The sequence below is a fragment of the Rhinoderma darwinii genome, chromosome 4 (assembly GCF_050947455.1).
Source record: "Rhinoderma darwinii isolate aRhiDar2 chromosome 4, aRhiDar2.hap1, whole genome shotgun sequence".
Lineage (NCBI taxonomy): Eukaryota > Metazoa > Chordata > Amphibia > Anura > Rhinodermatidae > Rhinoderma > Rhinoderma darwinii.
In genome coordinates this window covers 334,158,068-334,172,727 of record NC_134690.1, presented here as the reverse complement: position 1 = coordinate 334,172,727, position 14,660 = coordinate 334,158,068, and the positions used below count along the sequence as shown (strand labels likewise).

The 14,660-nt window shown below is 38.2% G+C and overlaps 14 non-coding genes across 14 annotated transcripts; all 14 read right to left on the bottom strand.

Annotated features, from left to right (window-relative positions):
• Positions 1 to 423: 423 nt before the first annotated feature.
• TRNAL-UAA (transfer RNA leucine (anticodon UAA)) lies at positions 424 to 506 on the bottom strand. The gene has a single exon. It is a non-coding gene; the product is annotated as a tRNA-Leu (tRNA).
• Positions 507 to 1,465: 959 nt separating this feature from the next.
• TRNAL-UAA (transfer RNA leucine (anticodon UAA)) lies at positions 1,466 to 1,548 on the bottom strand. The gene has a single exon. It is a non-coding gene; the product is annotated as a tRNA-Leu (tRNA).
• A 967-nt stretch (positions 1,549 to 2,515) lies between these two features.
• On the bottom strand, positions 2,516 to 2,599 carry TRNAL-UAA (transfer RNA leucine (anticodon UAA)). The gene has a single exon. It is a non-coding gene; the product is annotated as a tRNA-Leu (tRNA).
• Positions 2,600 to 3,566: 967 nt separating this feature from the next.
• TRNAL-UAA (transfer RNA leucine (anticodon UAA)) lies at positions 3,567 to 3,650 on the bottom strand. Its single transcript has one exon. It is a non-coding gene; the product is annotated as a tRNA-Leu (tRNA).
• A 967-nt stretch (positions 3,651 to 4,617) lies between these two features.
• On the bottom strand, positions 4,618 to 4,700 carry TRNAL-UAA (transfer RNA leucine (anticodon UAA)). Its single transcript has one exon. It is a non-coding gene; the product is annotated as a tRNA-Leu (tRNA).
• Positions 4,701 to 5,667: 967 nt separating this feature from the next.
• Positions 5,668 to 5,751, bottom strand: TRNAL-UAA (transfer RNA leucine (anticodon UAA)). Its single transcript has one exon. It is a non-coding gene; the product is annotated as a tRNA-Leu (tRNA).
• Positions 5,752 to 6,718: 967 nt separating this feature from the next.
• Positions 6,719 to 6,801, bottom strand: TRNAL-UAA (transfer RNA leucine (anticodon UAA)). The gene has a single exon. It is a non-coding gene; the product is annotated as a tRNA-Leu (tRNA).
• A 967-nt stretch (positions 6,802 to 7,768) lies between these two features.
• On the bottom strand, positions 7,769 to 7,851 carry TRNAL-UAA (transfer RNA leucine (anticodon UAA)). Its single transcript has one exon. It is a non-coding gene; the product is annotated as a tRNA-Leu (tRNA).
• A 968-nt stretch (positions 7,852 to 8,819) lies between these two features.
• Positions 8,820 to 8,902, bottom strand: TRNAL-UAA (transfer RNA leucine (anticodon UAA)). Its single transcript has one exon. It is a non-coding gene; the product is annotated as a tRNA-Leu (tRNA).
• A 983-nt stretch (positions 8,903 to 9,885) lies between these two features.
• Positions 9,886 to 9,968, bottom strand: TRNAL-UAA (transfer RNA leucine (anticodon UAA)). The gene has a single exon. It is a non-coding gene; the product is annotated as a tRNA-Leu (tRNA).
• Positions 9,969 to 10,937: 969 nt separating this feature from the next.
• TRNAL-UAA (transfer RNA leucine (anticodon UAA)) lies at positions 10,938 to 11,020 on the bottom strand. The gene has a single exon. It is a non-coding gene; the product is annotated as a tRNA-Leu (tRNA).
• A 966-nt stretch (positions 11,021 to 11,986) lies between these two features.
• TRNAL-UAA (transfer RNA leucine (anticodon UAA)) lies at positions 11,987 to 12,071 on the bottom strand. The gene has a single exon. It is a non-coding gene; the product is annotated as a tRNA-Leu (tRNA).
• Positions 12,072 to 13,037: 966 nt separating this feature from the next.
• Positions 13,038 to 13,120, bottom strand: TRNAL-UAA (transfer RNA leucine (anticodon UAA)). The gene has a single exon. It is a non-coding gene; the product is annotated as a tRNA-Leu (tRNA).
• Positions 13,121 to 14,088: 968 nt separating this feature from the next.
• Positions 14,089 to 14,171, bottom strand: TRNAL-UAA (transfer RNA leucine (anticodon UAA)). Its single transcript has one exon. It is a non-coding gene; the product is annotated as a tRNA-Leu (tRNA).
• Between the last annotated feature and the right edge of the window lie 489 nt (positions 14,172 to 14,660).

Genomic DNA, 14,660 nt, shown 5'->3' with positions numbered 1-14,660 from the left:
TACCACAATTCGCACAAGAGCTGTACAAAAAATTGTGAGGGGACTGTAGCAGATATACAACATGGTCAGAGTTACAAGTTAAATAATGTTTAATATTATAGGGTTTCACTTTATTGGATACTCAAAGGAGCCTGTTCACACACCCCAAACTTGGAAAACACCCCTTAATTTGAGTAATAATATAATATTGAGATTCTCTCTTACCCATGCCCAAATCAGATTTCACCAATTTATCATTTAGAATACAGGAACGTCGAAACGAAAACAACGGAGGAGCTTTTAATTTGGGTTTATTCTGCAGGCATCCCCACAGTTAAATCGTGGTTTCTTATATAAGAAAGGCCACGATAAAGTGCAACAGTTATCTTTTTTTTATTATTCTCTGACTGCTCTTTTTTAGGAAACTACGTAGGTTAAAACTTTTAACAGGAGTGGGGTTCGAACCCACGTGGATACAAATCCATTGGATCTTAAGTCCAACGCCTTAACCACTCGGCCATCCTGGTGTTATATGGTGGTGAGAGCCAGTGCAGGAGAGCGCCAGTGCAGGTGAGCCTTATGAGTTTAGAAAACAATGAAGACCATCCTAGTTTGAGCATAAATTCAAGCGGTATGAACTGTGAATATTGTGGAATTTTCTCACTATGCACCATGTTCTGGCTTTTTATGAGGTCGTGCTAGTCAGAAGCCCAAACTCATATGGATACTAATTGAAAATCGGCTGTATTTTTGGTATTGACCTGAAAAGTCGTGTATGACATATCGAGGACTTCTATGACTGTATCCAATTCCTTTTAATCTCTTTAATGCCATGACCACATAAGTAAAGTCAATGTGACAGCAACATATCGCTATGGGTAAATGGATGGTAGACGGTGGTAAGACTCCACCAGTTTAAAAACACACAAGACTTTTCATGCTTTTTAAAATTACCACAATTCGCACAAGAGCTGTACAAAAAATTGTGAGGGAACTGTAGCAGATATGGTAGACGGTGGTAAGACTCCACCAGTTTAAAAACACACAAGACTTTTTATGCTTTTTAAAATTACCACAATTCGCACAAGAGCTGTACAAAAAATTGGGAGGGGACTGTAGCAGATATACAACATGGTCAGAGTTACAAGTTAAATAATGTTTAATATCATAGGTTTTCACTTTATTGGATACTCAAAAGAGCCTGTTTACACACCCCAAACTTAGAAAACACCCCTTAATTTGAGTAATAATATAATATTGAGATTCTCTCTTACCCATGCCCAAATCAGATTTCACCAATTTATCATTTAGAATACAGGAACGTCGAAACGAAAACAACGGAGGAGCTTTTAATTTGGGTTTATTCTGCAGGCAGTTAAATCGTGGTTTCTTATATAAGAAAGGCCACGATAAAGTGCAACACTTATCCTGTTTTTTATTATTCTCTGACTGCTCTTTTTTAGGAAACTCCGTAGGTTAAAACTTTTACCAGGAGTGGGGTTCGAACCCACGTGGATACAAATCCATTGGATCTTAAGTCCAACGCCTTAACCACTCGGCCATCCTGGTGTTATATGGTGGTGAGAGCCAATGCAGGAGAGCGCCAGTGCAGGTGAGCCTTATGAGTTTAGAAAACAATGAAGACCAACCTAGTTTGAGCATAAATTCAAGCGGTATGAACTGTAGAATATTGTGGAATTTTCTCACTATGCACCATGTTCTGGCTTTTTATGAGGTCGCGCTAGTCAGAAGCCCAAACTCATATGGATACTAATTGAAAATCGGCTGTATTTTTGGTATTGACCTGAAAAGTCGTGTATGACATATCGAGGACTTCTATGACTGTATCCAATTCCTTTTAATCTCTTTAATGCCATGACCACATAAGTAAAGTCAATGTGACAGCAACATATCGCTATGGGTAAATGGATGGTAGACGGTGGTAAGACTCCACCAGTTTAAAAACACACAAGACTTTTTATGCTTTTTAAAATTACCACAATTCGCACAAGAGCTGTACAAAAAATTGTGAGGGAACTGTAGCAGATATGGTAGACGGTGGTAAGACTCCACCAGTTTAAAAACACACAAGACTTTTTATGCTTTTTAAAATTACCACAATTCGCACAAGAGCTGTACAAAAAATTGGGAGGGGACTGTAGCAGATATACAACATGGTCAGAGTTACAAGTTAAATAATGTTTAATATCATAGGTTTTCACTTTATTGGATACTCAAAAGAGCCTGTTTACACACCCCAAACTTAGAAAACACCTCTTAATTTGAGTAATAATATAATATTGAGATTCTCTCTTACCCATGCCCAAATCAGATTTCACCAATTTATCATTTAGAATACAGGAAAGTCGAAACGAAAACAACGGAGGAGCTTTTAATTTGGGTTTATTCTGCAGGCATCCCCACAGTTAAATCATGGTTTCTTATATAAGAAAGGCCACGATAAAGTGCGACAGTTATCCTTTTTTAATTATTCTCTGACTGCTCTTTTTTAGGAAACTCCGTAGGTTAAAACTTTTACCAGGAGTGGGGTTCGAAACCCACGTGGATACAAATCCATTGGATCTTAAGTCCAACGCTTTAACCACTCGGCCATCCTGGTGTTATAAGGTGGTGAGAACCAGTGCAGGAGAGCGCCAGTGCAGGTGAGCCTTATGAGTTTAGAAAACAATGAAGACCATCCTAGTTTGAGCATAAATTCAAGCGGTATGAACTGTAGAATATTGTGGAATTTTCTCACTATGCACCATGTTCTGGCTTTTTATGAGGTCGCGCTAGTCAGAAGCCCAAACTCATATGGATACTAATTGAAAATCGGCTGTATTTTTGGTATTGACCTGAAAAGTCGTGTATGACATATCGAGGACTTCTATGACTGTATCCAATTCCTTTTAATCTCTTTAATGCCATGACCACATAAGTAAAGTCAATGTGACAGCAACATATCGCTATGGGTAAATGGATGGTAGACGGTGGTAAGACTCCACCAGTTTAAAAACACATAAGACTTTTTATGCTTTTTAAAATTACCACAATTCGCACAAGAGCTGTACAAAAAATTGTGAGGGAACTGTAGCAGATATGGTAGACGGTGGTAAGACTCCACCAGTTTAAAAACACACAAGACTTTTTATGCTTTTTAAAATTACCACAATTCGCACAAGAGCTGTACAAAAAATTGTGAGGGGACTGTAGCAGATATACAACATGGTCAGAGTTACAAGTTAAATAATGTTTAATATTATAGGTTTTGACTTTATTGGATACTCAAAAGAGCCTGTTCACACACCCCAAACTTGGAAAACACCCCTTAATTTGAGTAATAATATAATATTGAGATTCTCTCTTACCCATGCCCAAATCAGATTTCACCAATTTATCATTTAGAATACAGGAACGTCGAAACGAAAACAACGGAGGAGCTTTTAATTTGGGTTTATTCTGCAGGCATCCCCACAGTTAAATCATGGTTTCTTATATAAGAAAGGCCACGATAAAGTGCGACAGTTATCCTTTTTTTATTATTCTCTGACTGCTCTTTTTTAGGAAACTCCGTAGGTTAAAACTTTTACCAGGAGTGGGGTTCGAAACCCACGTGGATACAAATCCATTGGATCTTAAGTCCAACGCCTTAACCACTCGGCCATCCTGGTGTTATAAGGTGGTGAGAACCAGTGCAGGAGAGCGCCAGTGCAGGTGAGCCTTATGAGTTTAGAAAACAATGAAGACCATCCTAGTTTGAGCATAAATTCAAGCGGTATGAACTGTAGAATATTGTGGAATTTTCTCACTATGGACCATGTTCTGGCTTTTTATGAGGTCGCGCTAGTCAGAAGCCCAAACTCATATGGATACTAATTGAAAATCGGCTGTATTTTTGGTATTGACCTGAAAAGTCGTGTATGACATATCGAGGACTTCTATGACTGTATCCAATTCCTTTTAATCTCTTTAATGCCATGACCACATAAGTAAAGTCAATGTGACAGCAACATATCGCTATGGGTAAATGGATGGTAGACGGTGGTAAGACTCCACCAGTTTAAAAACACACAAGACTTTTTATGCTTTTTAAAATTACCACAATTCGCACAAGAGCTGTACAAAAAATTGTGAGGGAACTGTAGCAGATATGGTAGACGGTGGTAAGACTCCACCAGTTTAAAAACACACAAGACTTTTTATGCTTTTTAAAATTACCACAATTCGCACAAGAGCTGTACAAAAAATTGTGAGGGGACTGTAGCAGATATACAACATGGTCAGAGTTACAAGTTAAATAATGTTTAATATTATAGGGTTTCACTTTATTGGATACTCAAAGGAGCCTGTTCACACACCCCAAACTTGGAAAACACCCCTTAATTTGAGTAATAATATAATATTGAGATTCTCTCTTACCCATGCCCAAATCAGATTTCACCAATTTATCATTTAGAATACAGGAACGTCGAAACGAAAACAACGGAGGAGCTTTTAATTTGGGTTTATTCTGCAGGCATCCCCACAGTTAAATCGTGGTTTCTTATATAAGAAAGGCCACGATAAAGTGCAACAGTTATCTTTTATTTATTATTCTCTGACTGCTCTTTTTTAGGAAACTCCGTAGGTTAAAACTTTTAACAGGAGTGGGGTTCGAACCCACGTGGATACAAATCCATTGGATCTTAAGTCCAACGCCTTAACCACTCGGCCATCCTGGTGTTATATGGTGGTGAGAGCCAGTGCAGGAGAGCGCCAGTGCAGGTGAGCCTTATGAGTTTAGAAAACAATGAAGACCATCCTAGTTTGAGCATAAATTCAAGCGGTATGAACTGTAGAATATTGTGGAATTTTCTCACTATGCACCATGTTCTGGCTTTTTATGAGGTCGCGCTAGTCAGAAGCCCAAACTCATATGGATACTAATTGAAAATCGGCTGTATTTTTGGTATTGACCTGAAAAGTCGTGTATGACATATCGAGGACTTCTATGACTGTATCCAATTCCTTTTAATCTCTTTAATGCCATGACCACATAAGTAAAGTCAATGTGACAGCAACATATCGCTATGGGTAAATGGATGGTAGACGGTGGTAAGACTCCACCAGTTTAAAAACACATAAGACTTTTTATGCTTTTTAAAATTACCACAATTCGCACAAGAGCTGTACAAAAAATTGTGAGGGAACTGTAGCAGATATGGTAGACGGTGGTAAGACTCCACCAGTTTAAAAACACACAAGACTTTTTATGCTTTTTAAAATTACCACAATTCGCACAAGAGCTGTACAAAAAATTGTGAGGGGACTGTAGCAGATATACAACATGGTCAGAGTTACAAGTTAAATAATGTTTAATATTATAGGGTTTCACTTTATTGGATACTCAAAGGAGCCTGTTCACACACCCCAAACTTGGAAAACACCCCTTAATTTGAGTAATAATATAATATTGAGATTCTCTCTTACCCATGCCCAAATCAGATTTCACCAATTTATCATTTAGAATACAGGAACGTCGAAACGAAAACAACGGAGGAGCTTTTAATTTGGGTTTATTCTGCAGGCATCCCCACAGTTAAATCATGGTTTCTTATATAAGAAAGGCCACGATAAAGTGCGACAGTTATCCTTTTTTTATTATTCTCTGACTGCTCTTTTTTAGGAAACTCCGTAGGTTAAAACTTTTACCAGGAGTGGGGTTCGAAACCCACGTGGATACAAATCCATTGGATCTTAAGTCCAACGCCTTAACCACTCGGCCATCCTGGTGTTATAAGGTGGTGAGAACCAGTGCAGGAGAGCGCCAGTGCAGGTGAGCCTTATGAGTTTAGAAAACAATGAAGACCATCCTAGTTTGAGCATAAATTCAAGCGGTATGAACTGTAGAATATTGTGGAATTTTCTCACTATGCACCATGTTCTGGCTTTTTATGAGGTCGCGCTAGTCAGAAGCCCAAACTCATATGGATACTAATTGAAAATCGGCTGTATTTTTGGTATTGACCTGAAAAGTCGTGTATGACATATCGAGGACTTCTATGACTGTATCCAATTCCTTTTAATCTCTTTAATGCCATGACCACATAAGTAAAGTCAATGTGACAGCAACATATCGCTATGGGTAAATGGATGGTAGACGGTGGTAAGACTCCACCAGTTTAAAAACACACAAGACTTTTTATGCTTTTTAAAATTACCACAATTCGCACAAGAGCTGTACAAAAAATTGTGAGGGAACTGTAGCAGATATGGTAGACGGTGGTAAGACTCCACCAGTTTAAAAACACACTAGACTTTTTATGCTTTTTAAAATTACCACAATTCGCACAAGAGCTGTACAAAAAATTGTGAGTGGACTGTAGCAGATATACAACATGGTCAGAGTTACAAGTTAAATAATGTTTAATATTATAGGGTTTCACTTTATTGGATACTCAAAGGAGCCTGTTCACACACCCCAAACTTGGAAAACACCCCTTAATTTGAGTAATAATATAATATTGAGATTCTCTCTTACCCATGCCCAAATCAGATTTCACCAATTTATCATTTAGAATACAGGAACGTCGAAACGAAAACAACGGAGGAGCTTTTAATTTGGGTTTATTCTGCAGGCATCCCCACAGTTAAATCGTGGTTTCTTATATAAGAAAGGCCACGATAAAGTGCAACAGTTATCTTTTATTTATTATTCTCTGACTGCTCTTTTTTAGGAAACTCCGTAGGTTAAAACTTTTAACAGGAGTGGGGTTCGAACCCACGTGGATACAAATCCATTGGATCTTAAGTCCAACGCCTTAACCACTCGGCCATCCTGGTGTTATATGGTGGTGAGAGCCAGTGCAGGAGAGCGCCAGTGCAGGTGAGCCTTATAAGTTTAGAAAACAATGAAGACCATCCTAGTTTGAGCATAAATTCAAGCGGTATGAAATGTGAATATTGTGGAATTTTCTCACTATGCACCATGTTCTGGCTTTTTATGAGGTCGTGCTAGTCAGAAGCCCAAACTCATATGGATACTAATTGAAAATCGGCTGTATTTTTGGTATTGACCTGAAAAGTCGTGTATGACATATCGAGGACTTCTATGACTGTATCCAATTCCTTTTAATCTCTTTAATGCCATGACCACATAAGTAAAGTCAATGTGACAGCAACATATCGCTATGGGTAATGGATGGTAGACGGTGGTAAGACTCCACCAGTTTAAAAACACACAAGACTTTTTATGCTTTTTAAAATTACCACAATTCGCACAAGAGCTGTACAAAAAATTGTGAGGGAACTGTAGCAGATATGGTAGACGGTGGTAAGACTCCACCAGTTTAAAAAACACACTAGACTTTTTATGCTTTTTAAAATTACCACAATTCGCACAAGAGCTGTACAAAAAATTGTGAGTGGACTGTAGCAGATATACAACATGGTCAGAGTTACAAGTTAAATAATGTTTAATATTATAGGGTTTCACTTTATTGGATACTCAAAGGAGCCTGTTCACACACCCCAAACTTGGAAAACACCCCTTAATTTGAGTAATAATATAATATTGAGATTCTCTCTTACCCATGCCCAAATCAGATTTCACCAATTTATCATTTAGAATACAGGAACGTCGAAACGAAAACAACGGAGGAGCTTTTAATTTGGGTTTATTCTGCAGGCATCCCCACAGTTAAATCGTGGTTTCTTATATAAGAAAGGCCACGATAAAGTGCAACACTTATCCTGTTTTTTATTATTCTCTGACTGCTCTTTTTTAGGAAACTCCGTAGGTTAAAACTTTTACCAGGAGTGGGGTTCGAACCCACGTGGATACAAATCCATTGGATCTTAAGTCCAACGCCTTAACCACTCGGCCATCCTGGTGTTATATGGTGGTGAGAGCCAATGCAGGAGAGCACCAGTGCAGGTGAGCCTTATGAGTTTAGAAAACAATGAAGACCATCCTAGTTTGAGCATAAATTCAAGCGGTATGAACTGTAGAATATTGTGGAATTTTCTCACTATGCACCATGTTCTGGCTTTTTATGAGGTCGCGCTAGTCAGAAGCCCAAACTCATATGGATACTAATTGAAAATCGGCTGTATTTTTGGTATTGACCTGAAAAGTCGTGTATGACATATCGAGGACTTCTATGACTGTATCCAATTCCTTTTAATCTCTTTAATGCCATGACCACATAAGTAAAGTCAATGGTGACAGCAACATATCGCTATGGGTAAATGGATGGTAGACGGTGGTAAGACTCCACCAGTTTAAAAACACATAAGACTTTTTATGCTTTTTAAAATTACCACAATTCGCACAAGAGCTGTACAAAAAATTGTGAGGGAACTGTAGCAGATATGGTAGACGGTGGTAAGACTCCACCAGTTTAAAAACACACTAGACTTTTTATGCTTTTTAAAATTACCACAATTCGCACAAGAGCTGTACAAAAAATTGTGAGTGGACTGTAGCAGATATACAACATGGTCAGAGTTACAAGTTAAATAATGTTTAATATTATAGGGTTTCACTTTATTGGATACTCAAAGGAGCCTGTTCACACACCCCAAACTTGGAAAACACCCCTTAATTTGAGTAATAATATAATATTGAGATTCTCTCTTACCCATGCCCAAATCAGATTTCACCAATTTATCATTTAGAATACAGGAACGTCGAAACGAAAACAACGGAGGAGCTTTTAATTTGGGTTTATTCTGCAGGCATCCCCACAGTTAAATCGTGGTTTCTTATATAAGAAAGGCCACGATAAAGTGCAACAGTTATCTTTTATTTATTATTCTCTGACTGCTCTTTTTTAGGAAACTCCGTAGGTTAAAACTTTTAACAGGAGTGGGGTTCGAACCCACGTGGATACAAATCCATTGGATCTTAAGTCCAACGCCTTAACCACTCGGCCATCCTGGTGTTATATGGTGGTGAGAGCCAGTGCAGGAGAGCGCCAGTGCAGGAGAGCGCCAGTGCAGGTGAGCCTTATAAGTTTAGAAAACAATGAAGACCATCCTAGTTTGAGCATAAATTCAAGCGGTATGAAATGTGAATATTGTGGAATTTTCTCACTATGCACCATGTTCTGGCTTTTTATGAGGTCGTGCTAGTCAGAAGCCCAAACTCATATGGATACTAATTGAAAATCGGCTGTATTTTTGGTATTGACCTGAAAAGTCGTGTATGACATATCGAGGACTTCTATGACTGTATCCAATTCCTTTTAATCTCTTTAATGCCATGACCACATAAGTAAAGTCAATGTGACAGCAACATATCGCTATGGGTAATGGATGGTAGACGGTGGTAAGACTCCACCAGTTTAAAAACACACAAGACTTTTTATGCTTTTTAAAATTACCACAATTCGCACAAGAGCTGTACAAAAAATTGTGAGGGAACTGTAGCAGATATGGTAGACGGTGGTAAGACTCCACCAGTTTAAAAAACACACTAGACTTTTTATGCTTTTTAAAATTACCACAATTCGCACAAGAGCTGTACAAAAAATTGTGAGTGGACTGTAGCAGATATACAACATGGTCAGAGTTACAAGTTAAATAATGTTTAATATTATAGGGTTTCACTTTATTGGATACTCAAAGGAGCCTGTTCACACACCCCAAACTTGGAAAACACCCCTTAATTTGAGTAATAATATAATATTGAGATTCTCTCTTACCCATGCCCAAATCAGATTTCACCAATTTATCATTTAGAATACAGGAACGTCGAAACGAAAACAACGGAGGAGCTTTTAATTTGGGTTTATTCTGCAGGCATCCCCACAGTTAAATCGTGGTTTCTTATATAAGAAAGGCCACGATAAAGTGCAACACTTATCCTGTTTTTTATTATTCTCTGACTGCTCTTTTTTAGGAAACTCCGTAGGTTAAAACTTTTACCAGGAGTGGGGTTCGAACCCACGTGGATACAAATCCATTGGATCTTAAGTCCAACGCCTTAACCACTCGGCCATCCTGGTGTTATATGGTGGTGAGAGCCAATGCAGGAGAGCACCAGTGCAGGTGAGCCTTATGAGTTTAGAAAACAATGAAGACCATCCTAGTTTGAGCATAAATTCAAGCGGTATGAACTGTAGAATATTGTGGAATTTTCTCACTATGCACCATGTTCTGGCTTTTTATGAGGTCGCGCTAGTCAGAAGCCCAAACTCATATGGATACTAATTGAAAATCGGCTGTATTTTTGGTATTGACCTGAAAAGTCGTGTATGACATATCGAGGACTTCTATGACTGTATCCAATTCCTTTTAATCTCTTTAATGCCATGACCACATAAGTAAAGTCAATGGTGACAGCAACATATCGCTATGGGTAAATGGATGGTAGACGGTGGTAAGACTCCACCAGTTTAAAAACACATAAGACTTTTTATGCTTTTTAAAATTACCACAATTCGCACAAAAGCTGTACAAAAAATTGTGAGGGAACTGTAGCAGATATGGTAGACGGTGGTAAGACTCCACCAGTTTAAAAACACACTAGACTTTTTATGCTTTTTAAAATTACCACAATTCGCACAAGAGCTGTACAAAAAATTGTGAGTGGACTGTAGCAGATATACAACATGGTCAGAGTTACAAGTTAAATAATGTTTAATATTATAGGGTTTCACTTTATTGGATACTCAAAGGAGCCTGTTCACACACCCCAAACTTGGAAAACACCCCTTAATTTGAGTAATAATATAATATTGAGATTCTCTCTTACCCATGCCCAAATCAGATTTCACCAATTTATCATTTAGAATACAGGAACGTCGAAACGAAAACAACGGAGGAGCTTTTAATTTGGGTTTATTCTGCAGGCATCCCCACAGTTAAATCGTGGTTTCTTATATAAGAAAGGCCACGATAAAGTGCAACACTTATCCTGTTTTTTATTATTCTCTGACTGCTCTTTTTTAGGAAACTCCGTAGGTTAAAACTTTTACCAGGAGTGGGGTTCGAACCCACGTGGATACAAATCCATTGGATCTTAAGTCCAACGCCTTAACCACTCGGCCATCCTGGTGTTATATGGTGGTGAGAGCCAATGCAGGAGAGCACCAGTGCAGGTGAGCCTTATGAGTTTAGAAAACAATGAAGACCATCCTAGTTTGAGCATAAATTCAAGCGGTATGAACTGTAGAATATTGTGGAATTTTCTCACTATGCACCATGTTCTGGCTTTTTATGAGGTCGCGCTAGTCAGAAGCCCAAACTCATATGGATACTAATTGAAAATCGGCTGTATTTTTGGTATTGACCTGAAAAGTCGTGTATGACATATCGAGGACTTCTATGACTGTATCCAATTCCTTTTAATCTCTTTAATGCCATGACCACATAAGTAAAGTCAATGGTGACAGCAACATATCGCTATGGGTAAATGGATGGTAGACGGTGGTAAGACTCCACCAGTTTAAAAACACATAAGACTTTTTATGCTTTTTAAAATTACCACAATTCGCACAAGAGCTGTACAAAAAATTGTGAGGGAACTGTAGCAGATATGGTAGACGGTGGTAAGACTCCACCAGTTTAAAAACACACAAGACTTTTTATGCTTTTTAAAATTACCACAATTCGCACAAGAGCTGTACAAAAAATTGGGAGGGGACTGTATCAGATATACAACATGGTCAGAGTTACAAGTTAAATAATGTTTAATATCATAGGTTTTCACTTTATTGGATACTCAAAAGAGCCTGTTTACACACCCCAAACTTAGAAAACACCCCTTAATTTGAGTAATAATATAATATTGAGATTCTCTCTTACCCATACCCAAATCAGATTTCACCAATTTATCATTTAGAATACAGGAACGTCGAAACGAAAACAACGGAGGAGCTTTTAATTTGGTTTTATTCTGCAGGCATCCCCACAGTTAAATCGTGGTTTCTTATATAAGAAAGGCCACGATAAAGTGCAACAGTTATCTTTTTTTTATTATTCTCTGACTGCTCTTTTTTAGGAAACTCCGTAGGTTAAATCTTTTATCAGGAGTGGGGTTCGAACCCACGTGGATACAAATCCATTGGATCTTAAGTCCAACGCCTTAACCACTCGGCCATCCTGGAGTTATGTGGTGGTAAGAGCCAGTGCAGGAGAGCGCCAGTGCAGGTGAGCCTTATGAGTTTAGAAAACAATGAAGACCATCCTAGTTTGAGCATAAATTCAAGCGGTATGAACTGTGAATATTGTGGAATTTTCTCACTATGCACCATGTTCTGGCTTTTTATGAGGTCGTGCTAGTCAGAAGCCCAAACTCATATGGATACTAATTGAAAATCGGCTGTATTTTTGGTATTGACCTGAAAAGTCGTGTATGACATATCGAGGACTTCTATGACTGTATCCAATTCCTTTTAATCTGTTTAATGCCATGACCACATAAGTAAAGTCAATGTGACAGCAACATATCGCTATGGGTAAATGGATGGTAGACGGTGGTAAGACTCCACCAGTTTAAAAACACACAAGACTTTTTATGCTTTTTAAAATTACCACAATTCGCACAAGAGCTGTGCAAAAAATTGTGAGGGAACTGTAGCAGATATGGTAGACGGTGGTAAGACTCCACCAGTTTAAAAACACACAAGACTTTTTATGCTTTTTAAAATTACCACAATTCGCACAAGAGCTGTACAAAAAATTGTGAGGGGACTGTAGCAGATATACAACATGGTCAGAGTTACAAGTTAAATAATGTTTAATATTATAGGTTTTGACTTTATTGGATACTCAAAAGAGCCTGTTCACACACCCCAAACTTGGAAAACACCCCTTAATTTGAGTAATAATATAATATTGAGATTCTCTCTTACCCATGCCCAAATCAGATTTCACCAATTTATCATTTAGAATACAGGAACGTCGAAACGAAAACAACGGAGGAGCTTTTCATTTGGGTTTATTCTGCAGGCATCCCCACAGTTAAATCATGGTTTCTTATATAAGAAAGGCCACGATAAAGTGCGACAGTTATCCTTTTTTTATTATTCTCTGACTGCTCTTTTTTAGGAAACTCCGTAGGTTAAAATTTTTACCAGGAGTGGGGTTCGAACCCACGTGGATTCAAATCCATTGGATCTTAAGTCCAACACCTTAACCACTCGGCCATCCTGGTGTTATATGGTGGCGAGAGCCAATGCAGGAGAGCGCCAGTGCAGGTGAGCCTTATGAGTTTAGAAAACAATGAAGACCATCCTAGTTTGAGCATAAATTCAAGCGGTATGAACTGTAGAATATTGTGGAATTTTCTCACTATGCACCATGTTCTGGCTTTTTATGAGGTCGCGCTAGTCAGAAGCCCAAACTCATATGGATACTAATTGAAAATCGGCTGTATTTTTGGTATTGACCTGAAAAGTCGTGTATGACATATCGAGGACTTCTATGACTGTATCCAATTCCTTTTAATCTCTTTAATGCCATGACCACATAAGTAAAGTCAATGTGACAGCAACATATCGCTATGGGTAAATGGATGGTAGACGGTGGTAAGACTCCACCAGTTTAAAAACACATAAGACTTTTTATGCTTTTTAAAATTACCACAATTCGCACAAGAGCTGTACAAAAAATTGTGAGGGAACTGTAGCAGATATGGTAGACGGTGGTAAGACTCCACCAGTTTAAAAACACACAAGACTTTTTATGCTTTTTAAAATTACCACAATTCGCACAAGAGCTGTACAAAAAATTGGGAGGGGACTGTAGCAGATATACAACATGGTCAGAGTTACAAGTTAAATAATGTTTAATATCATAGGTTTTCACTTTATTGGATACTCAAAAGAGCCTGTTTACACACCCCAAACTTAGAAAACACCCCTTAATTTGAGTAATAATATAATATTGAGATTCTCTCTTACCCATGCCCAAATCAGATTTCACCAATTTATCATTTAGAATACAGGAACGTCGAAACGAAAACAACGGAGGAGCTTTTAATTTGGTTTTATTCTGCAGGCATCCCCACAGTTAAATCGTGGTTTCTTATATAAGAAAGGCCACGATAAAGTGCAACAGTTATCCTGTTTTTTATTATTCTCTGACTGCTCTTTTTTAGGAAACTCTGTAGGTTAAAACTTTTACCAGGAGTGGGGTTCGAACCCACGTGGATTCAAATCCATTGGATCTTAAGTCCAACACCTTAACCACTCGGCCATCCTGGTGTTATATGGTGGCGAGAGCCAATGCAGGAGAGCGCCAGTGCAGGTGAGCCTTATGAGTTTAGAAAACAATGAAGACCATCCTAGTTTGAGCATAAATTCAAGCGGTATGAACTGTAGAATATTGTGGAATTTTCTCACTATGCACCATGTTCTGGCTTTTTATGAGGTCGCGCTAGTCAGAAGCCCAAACTCATATGGATACTAATTGAAAATCGGCTGTATTTTTGGTATTGACCTGAAAAGTCGTGTATGACATATCGAGGACTTCTATGACTGTATCCAATTCCTTTTAATCTCTTTAATGCCATGACCACATAAGTAAAGTCAATGTGACAGCAACATATCGCTATGGGTAAATGGATGGTAGACGGTGGTAAGACTCCACCAGTTTAAAAACACATAAGACTTTTTATGCTTTTTAAAATTACCACAATTCGCACAAGAGCTGTACAAAAAATTGTGAGGGAACTGTAGCAGATATGGTAGACG